We start from the raw sequence: 14,726 nt of genomic DNA, 5'->3' as shown, positions 1-14,726 counted from the left end.
TAATTTATTGACTGAGTAGTTTGTTCCCATTTGACAATTATCGTATGACTTAATCTGTTATTATTACAGAAATTCAACCCCAGAAGCCACAGAGAGTGAACTATCTTGGCTACCTTTCTCTGAAAAAAATCCACGCTACATGAAAATTAGTGAGCCGCCAAGTAAAGCGACTTTGATTGACATCTATAGACCAAGGGAGATACGTTTCTTGTTGAAAATTATTCCAAAACTAATCCTAGCATCAAAGATATGTCTCTGTGTCAGTATCGTCTCTGTGTGTGTGTGTCTTCTCTGTGTGTGTGTCGTCTCTGTGTTTTTGTCTTCTCTTTGGGTTTTTCGTCTCTATGTGTGTGTCGTCTCTGGGTGTGTGTCGTCTCTGAGTTTATGTCGTCTCTGTGTGTGCGTCGTCTCTGTGCGTATGTCGTCTCTGTGTGTGTGTTGTCTTTGGGTGTGTGTCATTTCTGTTTGTGTGTCTTCTCTTTGTGTCTGTCGCTTTTCTGTGTGTATCATCTCTCTAGGTTTGTTCTTTCTACGTGTATGTCGTATATCTGTGTGTGTTGTCTCTGTGTTTGTGTTGTCTCTGTGTGTTTCGTCTCTGTTTGTGTGTCATCTATGTGTGTGTTATGTCTCTGTTTTTGTGACATCTTTGTGCGTGTATCGTCTCTATGTTTGTGTCGTCTCTGTGTGTTAGTCGTCTCTCTGCACTTGTCGTCTGTGTGTGTGTGTAGTCTCTGTCCATGTATCATCTCTCTGTGTATATCGTCTTTATATTTGTCTCGTTTCTGGGTATGTGTGGTCTCTGTGTTTGTCGTCTCTTTTTGTGTGTCGTCGCAAGGGGCTAATAATCGGTATGACAAAAAAAAAACATCATATAGTTCTTTTTGTGTCACTATAGGCAAGGTCAATTCATTTACATGAGGGAGGCTAAGTATTAAAAACCACTTATTGGATTCGTTTTAATAGGGAGCTTTTCATTTTCTAGGGGGTGGACTTTAAAGAGTCCTTCTTACATAATGAGTAATTCGTCTGATCTTTTTACATTCTGTAAACTAAGATTCATATTAATTTACATAATTGAAGCAAGAAATAGCTAGTGCGAACAACAGAAGGCAGAAAAAGGACCTATATTAAGAGGTAGTAAAGATGGTGGGAGCAGTGAAGATGTTAAAAATAGAATAGCCAAGGCTCAGGGTGTTTTTTCACAGTTAAAAAAAGTCTGGAAGAATAGGAAGATAAGTCTGCAAACCAAGATTAGAATCTTAGAAGCTACAGTGATGACAGTGGTCAAATATGGCTCTGAAGCATGGACGCTCCGAAAAGCGGATGAAGATTTGCTAGATGTTTTCCAGAGAAATTGCTTAAGGATTGTTCTGGGTACCCGGCTGACTGACCGTATTTCAAACAATAGGCTATACGAAAAATGTGGTTCAATACCGCTTTCTAGGTCTATAATGAAAGAAAGGTTGAGGTGGTTGGGCCATGTTGTGCGGATGAAGGATGACAGATTGCCGAAGATTGTTCTTTTCGGCCAACCATCTAGGGCTAAACGGAAAGCAGGTCGTCCCCGTCTGGGGTGGGAGGACGTCATAAAGAAAGATTTAAAGGAAATGGAAACTTCGTGTGCGGGTGTAAAAAGGGAGGCTTTGAATTGATCGGGATGGAGGAGGAGCGTGCGTAGCTGTGTTGGCCTCAGGCGATTTGGTGCTGCGGTGAGTTGTTAGTAGTAGTAGTAGTAGTATTTTTGCAAGGAACTTATTTTACAGAACTCAACAAGTTGAGGCGAATTGTTTTTTTTCTGTGAGCCACCATTGGTTTGGTGAACCATTCGACAGAGACATTTTTTCGTCAGTTCAGGTCGTTGAAATTGTTCATTCACCCGAATGGACGATTTCTGGTTAAAATATGCTCTGTAAGAACATGAAACCGCAGTGGGTTTTAATGGAAAAATTGATAGGACTTAAGAAAGTGGACTCATAACTATTTATATTGTGTTTTAGTGTATAGAATACTTAAAATATTTCAGTTTTCATAGATTTATTAAAACAAAACACCGGCTTTAAAATTGACAAATCAATATATTGCTATCATGAAAAAGTCAATTTGCGTGGGCCAGATTCAAATCACCTGGACAGCTCACAATTAGTGTGAGCCGAATCACCATTTTATTATATTTTTCACTTTGGTTCAACGGATAAAGCCATTCAGTTGTTATTTTAGTTAAAGGAGGGAACTGAACCTATTCATTCGTTTCATTCATACGTTAAGTGCTTAACTTCGTTTTGACTGTCATATCTCATAGCAGTAAGATTAGCTTTACATGTAAGCACAAGAAACAATTACGAACTAGGGCTAGAAAAATCAAACAGACGTAAGCGTCAACAAAACGATTTCGAACCAGGACTAAAAAAATAAAACGATCGGATTGGTTGGCTGGAGAAAACTCTGGCTGTCCTTTGCTCAAACCTAATAAATATATTTCAAGTATTACAAAAATCGCATAATTGTGATTTTTTTCATTCTTAAAAAGTGAGAAATATTTGAAGATACTGAATTTCAGAAATAGGCTTTCTGAGCTCATTCTTTTCTGGTATTTTACCGCTTTGGCCTCTGCTGGACGAAGATATAAAGTTTGGTACTTCTGGTGCACCCACACGCACGTCTGTACGTTTAGGAAGGGCTGACACACGTTAAAAAAAGTCACTAGATTTTAGTGATTTTTAGCGATTTTCTTCAATAATTTAGTGATTTATGTGCCGATTTAGTGATTATTTTTGTTTAGGCAATATAAATAACTAGAAATAACTAGAAATACTAGAAATAACAAGAAATAGTGATAAATCATTACTGTAGATGCAAAGTCAAATTTCAGAAAGTGTATAAGACTGAGAAAGACTGATTTCACCATTGCATTTGATGACTCAAGATCAGAAGACGTTCATTCTTAACTCAAAAGCAAGTTTATTGATAGCTATAGGCTTGCTAACCTCCGAGGACCGCTAACCTCCGGCAAATTGTAAATAGGGAAAACAAGCGTTCTTCAACTGCTAGGGATTCACAGTCGATCTAATTTGATCAATTGAGGTCTCCAAGAGTATTTAAAATTGACCTCTTACATTAATAAATTGTGATACTAACATTATAGATTCTGAAGAACTCTGCTTCAGCTTCATTCTCGCAGTACGGAATCCTGAATTCTACATAAAAGTAAAGAAACTCAAGCTTAGGAAAATAAGTAAAAAATCCATAAAGACAATAAAGTTTTGACACTTTATAGTATGTAAAAGAAAAAAAATTACCTATTTGAGTTTATAGAAGTTCAATGACGATTCCACGTTTGAGCAACGGATTATTGTTGTTCTTTGTCAAGACGTATTCTGAAAAAGAAAGAATACATTTTTGATTACTGCTAATTTTGGATGTGATAATTCACGTCCAACAATAAAAATTTTACAAAAATTAACTGTAAAACAAGCTTAGAGCTTTTAGTTTAAGCTTATAGTTACTACTAAGTACCAAGTTATTTGAAGGGATTTTTTTAGGCTTCCAAAACTTGACGAAAACGATTTTTGTATATCAAAGGGTTATTTGGATATTGAAAGTCCAACTTCTAACTATTTTTGTAAGCGATAGAAGAAGAAAAGGCAGATTTTTGGAAAAAATCAAACATCAAAAAATCTTCAAACCGGAATAAGATAAAAAGAACGTTTGTGTACGGTCTTGAATTATTCATTTGTGCTAGAACTGGTATTTTGTTTGTTACTAAGGCCCTGTGGCTTTATTTTACAATAAATCCTCTACCTGTAGTGGGTGTAACTGAATCCTCGTGTAACTGAGCCCCTTGCAACTGCATCCTAGTGCAAATGAGGCCTCATGCAACTGAAAGTCCCTTTAACTGTGCCCCCGTGCAACTCAAACCCATTTAACTGAACAATCGTGTAACTGAGCTCTCGTTCAATTGAACTCTGTTTAACTAAACCCCGTGCAACTCAATCCCATTTAACTGAACCTTCAATCAAAGAAAGAAAAAGAAGTAACGTTCGGGTTTCAAGAACTTTTTCAGAATTCCCAAGAATTTATTTCATGATTTATTTTATTGTTGGTATGAAAATAAATAGAAGTTATCATTAGAGAATCAGCTTTATATTTGAACAGTTTTTTAACTTGCTATTTTTCTTTTAAAAACTCATTTTTTCTACTTCCGGACGGACTCGGAAGAGGAGCATTCAAGTGGAGGATTTTAAGCATCAGTTTAAGGTTTTTCGAACATGGAAATTTCAGTCTTAGATCATTTACGATTCCAAGCCGTCAGACTCTCGAAATGACACAAAAATCGTATTTTGGTGCCATTGTATGATGGTGTTGTCATGACGACATTGTAAAAAGAGCATAAATGTGAGTATTAACTTTCAAATGACCGTAAATAACTCTAAGACGGTTTAGTGTCCTATTAGTGCCAAAGACATACAATAAAAAAAAGGAGACTTATCAGCGTTTTTAAAAATTCCCATAATTCTTTTTCAGCAATTAAACTTCTACTATTAAGAGGAATTTAAATCAAAATTATCATTCCTGAATCGGCATTAACGGCCAATGTTTCTTACGAAACACGATTTTTTTAACTTGTTATTAACGTTTTGGCTATTATGGGCCGTGGTCTTATTTCTACTAGAGTACATCTACTGCTGCAACCACAAGATTCAAAAGTGTTCAGGCTCTTGGCATGAAAATTTTTGCTAATTTTCAAATATATAAGACAGAAGAAGAGCAGGTATTTGAGGGGAGGGAGGTCAAAGGAGGTTGGAGGGAGTTTTGAACAGAAGCAGCATAAAATAAAAAGAGGGTTTGAGTTGACCGAGGCTTCAGTTAAATGAGGAGAAAATTGCAAGGGGATTGAGTTGAATGACGGTTCAGTTGAATGAGCTTGGATGGGTTCAGTTAAACGTCGATTCAGTTAAACAAGGATTGACTTACATTGGTTCGAATTACAGAAGGTATCTGCTGAACGATAGTTCAGTCGCACAAGGGTTCAGTTACATGATTTGAGCTACAAGAGGGCTCACATGAGGGCTAAGTTTCAAAACACTAAAAAGAGTGGTCTCTCAGCCTGCAAAAATGCCTGTTATTTACCTGGGAAAAATGTATTACTGTTGACCTTTCTAGGTAGAAACAAAAATGAAAACTGACCGTCTTTCGGTCCTGCTTTTGTATTCACCCAATCCGTGAAAGAAAAAGCATTTCTTTCTTAAAGAAAATGACTATCACATTCAAAGGGGACCTGTTTGAACCAATGCTTCGGAAGACGTTACACGTCTTTGCTGCTTGATCTTTTATAATTTATAAAAACAACTTATCACAACTCCTTATTTTAAGCAGCAACGTTTGACACACTTCATTTGTCCACTTTGAAATTTTAAACTGGTCCGTGGAAATAGAGATCAATCAAACAGTTAGTAGACACAAACTGTAAGTAAAGAGCAACATGCACCTTTAGTAATCAAAACTATAAGAAAAAGGAGTTTTAACCAAAAAAACGTCTACATCAAAATAATTTCTTGTTCAAGGTAATTTGAACTATGTTCAAGTTCATTAAGTTTAACGTTAATCATTAAAAGTTATTAAAATTGTGAAATGAGCAACTGTAAATTAAATTTTTTTCTAGTGATCAAACAGTCAAACAGTCTAGTGATCAAACAAATCCGTAAGTTTCGTATCCAATTGCAAAAAGACACTTTAAAACCAAGTGTTATATCCATCAGAAATATTGCACATAATTCAATTTTTCAGGCACTATTTTAGGAGCTTTCGTCCTCTCATTGGTTTAGATCAAAATTAATAACTTTTTAGAGAAGTATCATATTTTTTTTTGTTACTGTTGCTACGTGGAAGAGAAACATTAAATATGCAAAACTAACACTTTGGTTTATTTTAAACATTTATAATACTGATTTGTTCCATGCCTTTCTGTCTGATGACATTAATTGTCTTTCCCTTGTATTAATAGTTATTTCGAAAAAACAAATTGTCCCTTCTTATGTCGAAAGTACGTTCTTTTGTCCAGGAATATATTCAGGAATTAATTTTTGGAGGTGGACCTTGATTCCGAGGGGTAGGGATTTGCTAACCATGAAAAAAAGGTTTTTTTTGTAATAAAATGCCCTCGGAAAATTTTAGAATTGAGGAGTGGGGGGCCGTACCAGCCACCCCCCCCCCTCCAGTGTGCGTCCCTGAGGATGAGGGTAAGATTGAAAAGAAATCCCAAAAAACACATAAATTATGTGACGTATATAGAACAATAAGGTAAGTCGCGATGATCTAGACATATCTTAGGGGTAAGAGGGGAGCGGTTCCGAAGGAATTTAATACGTACCTGCCTTTCCTAGTGCGTACTGTAACAAATCTTTCGTTTCTTTTTGTATTCAGTTTTTCCTCTTTTCTTTATTCAATGCATTTTTTTTTCCACGCTATTCTTTCTTTTATTTTTTATGTGTCGGTCCAGTTCTTCTAGCCTTACCTGAAGCAAAGTGATTCAATATATTTGGCACAAAATAATATTTTTGTGCCAATGATATATAATTTTACCAATGATCTTACCAATATTTTACGAATATTTTGCCAAAATTTTACCAATGATCCGAAAGTTAAAACGTGGTGGTTAGTCCAAAAGGCTAGAATAGGTTCAAAAAATTTTCTTACTTCCGATATATTCTACGGTTTCATCTCTTGTAACACCCATCATCAGAGGCACTTGTGCGGTACTTCTAAGTCGAAGTGAAAAAGACGGTTCTTCTGAGACAAAACGGGGAAGGGACTGGTCACAAAAAGGATTCTGAATCACGGGACCAAGGAAATTGAAATTGTCAAGTTTATTGTTTTCTTCCTAAAGAAAAAAAATAAATCAAATCAGATTTTTCTCGAAGCTCCATCCAAGGCAAACAATATCATCATGTTCACGGTGAGGTAGCACAAGTAGGGTAGATGAATTCTCCAGGCAACCCCCCCCCTCAACGCAACGTTTGGTGACTTTCAGGTCGGTCTGTTTTAAGTAGGCTATTAAAAACTTTAGTACAAAAATATGGCAGCATTGTCTCCTTCTTCATGGGGTTAAAATTATGTTTTTTAGGGTTGTATAGGATTATCTTTCTTATTAATAAACTACTTAGGGAAGAAAAATACAATTTTCAATGGGACTGCAATTTTTTTCTCTCATTGCACTTCATGAAGTCTTATGGCATGTCTTACTTGATAATAAACTACCTAGGAAAGAAAAATACTATCTTGGGAAGGTTAATGAACATTGAGGTTGAATGAAGTTTTGAAGTTCCATTAACTATCATAAATTGCCTCTGTTGCTAAAAAAAAAAAAAAAAAGTTTGAAGTTTCACAAAGTTTCGCCTAGCCTCTATCTTTTAATAAACTACCTAGGGAAGGAAACTACGATTTTTAGTGGGAATGAATTTTTTTTCTCTCATTTTAGACGAAACACCTTTAATTAAGTGTGGTTTTCTTAGACCAAACTGCCGTTCGATGACGAACAAATAAACTTTCAAATGGCGATAAATCCATTTATTTAGACAGTAAAAGAAAAACTGTCTAAAAACGGATTTATTCCCATTTGAAAGATTTTTTGTTTCTCTCATTGAACTTCATGAAGTTTTATGGTATATCTTACTTTGTAACTACCTAGGGAATAAAAATACTATTTTGGGTTGGGTAATGTTCATTGAGGTTTAATGAAGTTTTGAAATTCCATGAACTTTCATGAATTGTCTTTCTTGTTAAAAAGAAATTCCTTCGATAAAAGAAAATACAGGCTTAAGTAGGGTTACTAATATTTTTCCTCTTTTTGCTGAATGTTTCATAAGTTTTAAAGTTTCACAAAGTTTCATCAAGCATCTTTCTGTTCGTAAACTACTTAGGAAAGAAAAACACAAGTTTGGACAGGATTTCAATTGTTCTCGTTTAGTGTTTATTGAACTTCCATCGAAGTTTAATTATTCATTTGATTTTCCCCATAATCCAATGCCGTAAGTGCCGATACTTAGAAAACCAACTATGAATAAAAACTAACTCTGAGCTTAGGTGGATAATCCTGAAAGTTCATTTGGTCGCTTAGATTTCGGAGGATTAGCGTTACCTATTAGTAAATCTTGGTTGGCAGTCAATAGTCAAAACATATTTCACACATTTGTTCCCATTTTGCAATCAATTAGGAAATAATCAGTCGTATATTGTCTATTGGTGACGTCTGAGAAATAGCTGAATATACCATTTCTTTTTTTTCTCAGCTCAAAACGCAATATATACCATTGGGTTGGGTGTGCCTGTAACTCAACCCCCTTTGATTAAACCCCTATTGAACTCGACCATTGTTTAACTTAACCTCCGTTTAACTCAACCACCATTCATCCCAATCCTATGCAACTCAACCCCCATTAAATTAAGCCCCATGCAACTCGAACCCCATTCAACTCAACACCATGCAATTCATTCCCCTCCCTTCTCAACCTTCATTCTGATCTTGGGTGTGCTTGAATTGAGTTAGGGCTGACTTTAATGGAGGTTGAGTTGAATGGAGGGGGGAAATATATTCCCCCTCAAGTGACATTGTTTTATAAATGGCATATTTCCCCCCTCAAGTTGGCATCAAGTGGTACAGATAAAATTAATTGGCTAAATAAAGATTTCTTGAGTTTCTGCAATTTTAGAACTACTATATTGCAGCATATGCTTTAATCTCAAACAGGGCCAAAATCTTGAAAGAATTGGAAAGCTTAAAGCGTTTCAAAATTTCAAAGAAGACAGGTTAGAATCAAGCAGCCATAAAATACATCATGATTTGAAAGTAGAAATCTATGTGCGAAGTGGTTAAGCTACTAAAGCCAAAAATTTGCCATTTCAAAATCCTAACCTGAAAAGAAAAATACTTATGATAAAACTGAAAGCAGAACACCTTTGGTACGAATACAAACAAAACAGTTATAGTGACACCTTTGCACAAAAAGAAAATTATGCCAGGTCAAGAAATTGACCTAGATCACTTAGACTAGCAGCCTAGCCTTGCGTGAGAAATATAAATCTGTAGTTATTTTTACTGTCCCATCCAGAATTCAAGTTGGGGTAAAACTAAATAGAAAATAGGCTTTGGTAACTCTTTTCCAATCAACAATATTACAAAGATGGCGCAATGATGATTTTATTATTATAAGTATCATACCTGTCAGATACTCAATTTCCAGTTTTCCTATTTACTGATCTGCAACAAAGCATTACATTTTCATGTCTTTTCGTAGTTTTTCAAAAGAAAACTGTCAAAAAAAAGTTAAGAGTTTGATGCCAAGTTATGCTACCATTTGAATTAAGTTACATCCTTGGCCGAGATTGGCCTATTTATCAGTCAATTCTTGCCTACTAGCCAGAATATTTCATGTTACGTTTGAATTCCTTGTGACACGACAGGAAGATCGCAGTTTTATTTGATTTTTCGTCGACATGGCAGACGATATTTTTTCGCCTTTTAACGACAGAAAAAATACCTGTTAATTTCCTTGTTGACATAGAAAGTATGAATTCAAGCGGCAAATTCAAAATGGAATGTGAATTGATGATATTTGGTGAAAAGGAAGTTTTAAAAAACTAGAACATTAGAAAGCTGTTTGGGCTTTGGGGGATGCTCACCTAGCCCAAGAGCTAGGCTATATCTGATAGAAATAGAAAGAAAAAAGATTAAACCGGTTGGATAAAAGATCTTTTTCTTCAAGTTACAATTTTCTTGTGAGTATTGGTGATTGTTTGGATTTTTTTTAAAACATTTTTGACTATTTGGGTGGGAACAGGTTTTACCTGGTCCCACCCAAAATTTCCACCCCCTTTACACTCAACCTCGAATTGGTATCCTCCCCAATGGACAAAGTGTAACATTTTTTACTCCAGCTGATATTCAAAGGACAAATGGACTCCCCAATGGACAAAGAATAAGACTTTTTAATCCAGCTGATATTCAAAGGAGCTCAACTCAAACAAGTGTAACTACAAGTCATATCCCTAGCTCTGTCCCTCATAGTTATGTTTTACCTCCCAATTACCCTAATTACACCATCCCAACAACAAACAAATATTCTGTGCTCAATGAAGAGTGCTATCCAGCTTTACCCTCTCATGACAGTGATGAAGAGCTCAGAACAGTTGGAAATCCATTGGAAATAGAAGGAATTGCTGTGCATGAAAATGGATTAGCATTACCAAGACTAGAGCAGAATCCCAACATTGGCACGAAAAGGAGAGACTTGTCCCCAGACAGTGAAGCAGGTTCAGCTGCAAAGTGTAAGCAAAGAAAATCCGCAACACCTCAAGCAAATTACATCAACAAAGATATACAGAGCATCATCCCAGAACAAGAACATTATAAAGTGTTATTAGAAATTATCATAGAGGAAAGTGGAAAAAACTTCACTCCTGATTATGAAATTGCAAAATCAATCCAAACAATATTGAATAATTCCAAATTTGAGCTTGAAGTTAAGAAAGAAAGAAGGAACATGCTTTTATATCTACAAGGTGAAGACGAGGCTGTAAAGATTTTATCTACCAGCACATTCTGCAACATCACCATAAAGACAAAAAGAATTCAACCTATTGTAAGAGGAACAATTAAAGGTATCCCTCTTAACTTATCCATAGAGGAAATCAAGGAGAGCCTACAAACCCCAATAACTGTGAAAGATGCTATAAGACAGAAAAGATACAATAAGGAATCTAAAAAAGTTGAAGATAGCCTTTCAGTATTAATTATTTTTGAGGGTAGGACCCTACCACCAAATATCTGGTGCTTTGGAAGAAAAAAGGAGGTATACCAATACTATCGAAGAGTCCTCCAGTGTCACAAGTGCCAGAAATATGGACACACTCAAAAAGAATGTAGAGCTAAAGAGTCAATATGTTTGAGGTGCTCAGAGAAACACCCGTCAAACCAGTGCCCACTTAAAACAATAGACCCTGAAATCAGACCAAAAGCATACATGTGTGCCAATTGTGGCGGAAGTCACTCATCAACATCCAATTGGTCCCCAGTAAGGCAGCAAAACCAAGGAATCCTCCAAGTAGCAGAAAAATATCAAATTGGGTTCCGTATGGCACAGGTAGCTTATAAAAGCTATGCTGATGCAATAAACAAGAGGAGGCTACATCACTATCAGATCAATCAGACCTCACAAAGCCAGATCACAGACAGACTTGTAAAATCTTCAAAAACAGAAGCAGCTGAAAAGTTAGTAATTGGCCTATTATGCAGCCCAGATCTTATGAATTTATCAAGCCTAAGCCTACCAGTTCGTATTGAAAAGCTCTGTAAGCTGGTAGAAGAATTAAATTTAGGCTCCCTTAATCAACAAATGATTTCAAGTGTTTGTCTGCTTAGTAATGCTTCACTAGATATGCATCATGGTCCCTAAAAAAATGTCATATTATTCTTGACCACTGCCAGAAAATACTATTGATATAATCTGTATCCAGGAAACTTGGCTACAACCACCATATAAGAATGTGGATGACAATTTTGATGACAAAATTTAATACGCAAATTTGTTGACTTGTAGTGCAGTTTTTACAAAACATAGGAGCATATAAGAAGATATAGTCCAGTTTGTTACTTAAATTTGGTGCATCTTGAATATATGTGCAGTGTAAAATTATAGTGACAATTCACCCCTTACTTCCCTTTTCAACTTTCTAAAGTGATATTTTGAGAAACCATTGAATGAGGACCTAAGTGACATTTACTGTCAAGAAAGGTCAAAAATACTGCTGCTGCTGCTGTTTGGTGAAAAAAAGGTTGGTTTATCTGTGTTCAAGATAATTGAGGATCGCTAAAGTCAACTAATTAACAGAATTGAAGTTGACAGTTGGCTAATTTAGAGCTAAATAAGTATATTTAAAATTACTCCCAGGAAAATATGTTATAATTTATGCTAATATTTAAAAAATTTATATTCATACATCATGCACCATTAAATGAATTGAAAAAGTAAAAGTGGAAGTAATATTTTTGCACTTTTCTATCAGAGTAGTATTACTTTCTATCTTCTGCATGGTCAAATTTGCTTGCCAGTAATAGGATTTGCTAATTTAGTCTGTATTAGTATCAAAATAATACGTAGTAGTTATGTACACTAATATTCATACTTTACGTATTTGAATCTTTTTCTGAATAAAAGTTGCCCCTCTTTCTTTGATAAGCTTTTGAAGTTTTAAGGTTTGATTTTGGAGTCGGTTATTATATTTATTTGTATATTTGTATATATATTTTCCAAGTATTATTATTTATATACATTATTTGTATATATTGTATTACTTGTATTATATTTATTTGTATATATTTCAAGTCGAAATAAAGGACACAATTAAACGCTAAAGATCAAAATACCTGTTGATTTAATTAGAAGTGTGAATAGAGGGCAGGATTAGCCACTAACATCCGTTGAAAAGATTCATTTCTACTTAATAAAGCTAGTAGGGTCATTTCCAAAGAAAATAATAGAAGTGATTCAACTTAAATTTTAGAAGGAATAACATAATATAGCAATACCCTTAAGATTCTATCCACTTGAACAATCTCTTGAGCGGGTCTAGCAAGTAGGCACTTTTTGAGTTCAAGAGGTGTTGCTGCGCAACCAACTTTTACTGCTATCCTGGCCGTAAAATCCTTTGCATCTCTCTGGGTGGCCAATTAGTCTAACGCTGTTCCGCTGTGAGTAATTGCTCCGTGGAAAAGTCCTAGAACGACCCAATGGGTTAATAATATAAGACACTAAAACAAGGATTGGGACACTCACCCCTCCCCTTCCTGGCTAAATTCATCCTCTTTGATATTAGAAAGGCACATCTCGTGTTTTATTCATGGCTTACGATCCACTAAGATCGAATTTGTCAATCAATTCAGGGCATGGAAGGTGTCATGTCTAGTGCTATGTTGGAAAGTATGGCGATGTTTGTGAAGTAAAATCAAACAGTTCGTGGTAACGAACTGTAAGTAAGGAGCGACCCAGCTCAATGGTAACCGAAACTCTAGAAAACGGGTTTTTGATACCAATAGATATATCAAAAGAATCAGATTTCAATGCTGATTTCAAATATATAATTTTCATCAAGTTTAGTGCTACTCATCAAAAGAGACGCGGCTGAGAAAATTTGGCTTATTTTAAAAAAAAGGGGTAAACACCCCCTAAAAGTTATAGAACCTTAATGAAAATCATACCATCATATTCAGCGTATCAGAGAACCCTACTGTAGAGGTTTCAAGCTCCTATCTACTAAAATGTGGAATTTTGCATTTTTTGCCAGAAGAAAGATCACGGATGCGTGTTTATTTGTTTTCTGTTTTGTTGTTTTTTTTTCCCAGAGGGGATCCTATCGACCCAGTAGTCCTTCAATACCGTGGGAGGGCTCATTCGAACTGATATTTAAAGTCTTGGTTCTCGTTTTAAGTGACCAAAAAAAATGGGGGGCAACTAGGCTCCCTCCCATGCCAATTGTTTACCCAAAGTCATCCGATCAAAATTTTGAGATAGCAATTTTGTTGAGCATGGTCGAAAATATGATAAATATGTCTTTTAGGTTGACTTAATCCCCCGAAGTTCTCAGAGGGAGGGCTAAAATTTATTAACTTTACCCAATGTTAACATATAGTATTGGTTATTGGGAATTATACAGAAGTTTTCAGGAGATTTTTTTCTGGTAGTGGGTGGGAAGGGTGGGTCGGTGGTTATGTTGGAGGATCTGTTCATGGGGGAAGGGAAATTGCCATGAAGGGGGTGCAGGACTTGCCAACATTATTTATTGGTTATTGGGAAGTATACAACCATTTTCAGGAAGGATTTTTTCTGGAGGGGGGGCTAGAGGAGGGGGTTACTCTGGAGAATATTTCCGTGGAGGATGTTTCTTTGGGGTAACGGACATTTCTATGAAGGGGGCGATGGATTTCAAATAATTATTTAAGAAACAAACAGAAATTAAATAAAAAAAAAAACAAGTTTTTTTCAACTTAAATTTAATAAGTAATATTATAAATTAAAACAAACAGAAATTATAACGTATGTGAGAGGGTTCTCTTCCTAGTCAAAAACACGTTCGTTACGATACAGTTTTTTTTTATTGCTTTCAAAAGAGCTATCTCTTCTAATTAAACGGCCTTTGTGATTCAGTGGTTTGTGAATTAATTTTTTTTTAACTTTTAACGTAAAGAGCGTGGTATTGACTAAAGGGAGAACCCCCTCATATACGTATTAACATATACGTAATAAAAAAACAAGCGATACGGCTCAATAGTAATCGAAACTTTTAAAAACGGAATTTTGATGTCAATAAATGTATCAACAGAATGTGTTTATAATGCTGATTCTAAATATATAAATTTTATTAAGTTTAGTATTACTCATCGAAGGCTACGAGCCTGAGAAAATTTACTCGATTTTTTAAAGAGGAAACATCCTTGTAGGGGAAACATCCCCTATAAGTGAAAGAATTTTAATGAAAATCACACCGTCAGATTCAGCGTATCAGAAAACCCTATTACATAGGTTTCAAGCTCATATCTGCAAAAATATACAACTTAGTATTTTTTGCCAGAGGAAAAATATACGAATATAGAAGTTAGTTACGTTAGTTAATTTGTCAAGTCATCCATTTAGCAAAAGAAAAGTAACATTTTTATGCAAATAAAAGCTGCATTAACT

At 35.4% G+C, this 14,726-nt stretch overlaps 2 long non-coding RNA genes across 2 annotated transcripts in view; one reads left to right on the top strand and one right to left on the bottom strand.

Annotated features, from left to right (window-relative positions):
• LOC148947033 (uncharacterized) overlaps positions 1–6,843 on the bottom strand; it is a 45,332-nt gene extending 38,489 nt beyond the window's left edge. The window contains exons 1-2 of the long non-coding RNA XR_016142455.1: positions 6,694–6,843; positions 3,297–3,374 (exon numbers count right to left, since the gene is read on the bottom strand). This is a non-coding gene — a long non-coding RNA (uncharacterized LOC148947033). The remainder of the gene's footprint in view (positions 1–3,296; positions 3,375–6,693) is intronic.
• A 2,751-nt stretch (positions 6,844–9,594) lies between these two features.
• The window catches only part of LOC148947032 (uncharacterized), a 91,178-nt gene continuing 86,046 nt past the window's right edge, over positions 9,595–14,726 (top strand). The window contains exon 1 of the long non-coding RNA XR_016142454.1: positions 9,595–9,771. This is a non-coding gene — a long non-coding RNA (uncharacterized LOC148947032). The remainder of the gene's footprint in view (positions 9,772–14,726) is intronic.

Source organism: Artemia sp. Qi Xiang Cuo, chromosome 11 (genome assembly GCF_049724085.1).
Source record: "Artemia sp. Qi Xiang Cuo chromosome 11, ASM4972408v1, whole genome shotgun sequence".
In the NCBI taxonomy this organism is placed as follows: domain Eukaryota; kingdom Metazoa; phylum Arthropoda; class Branchiopoda; order Anostraca; family Artemiidae; genus Artemia; species Artemia sp. Qi Xiang Cuo.
This window is presented reverse-complemented; position numbering and strand designations above follow the sequence as displayed.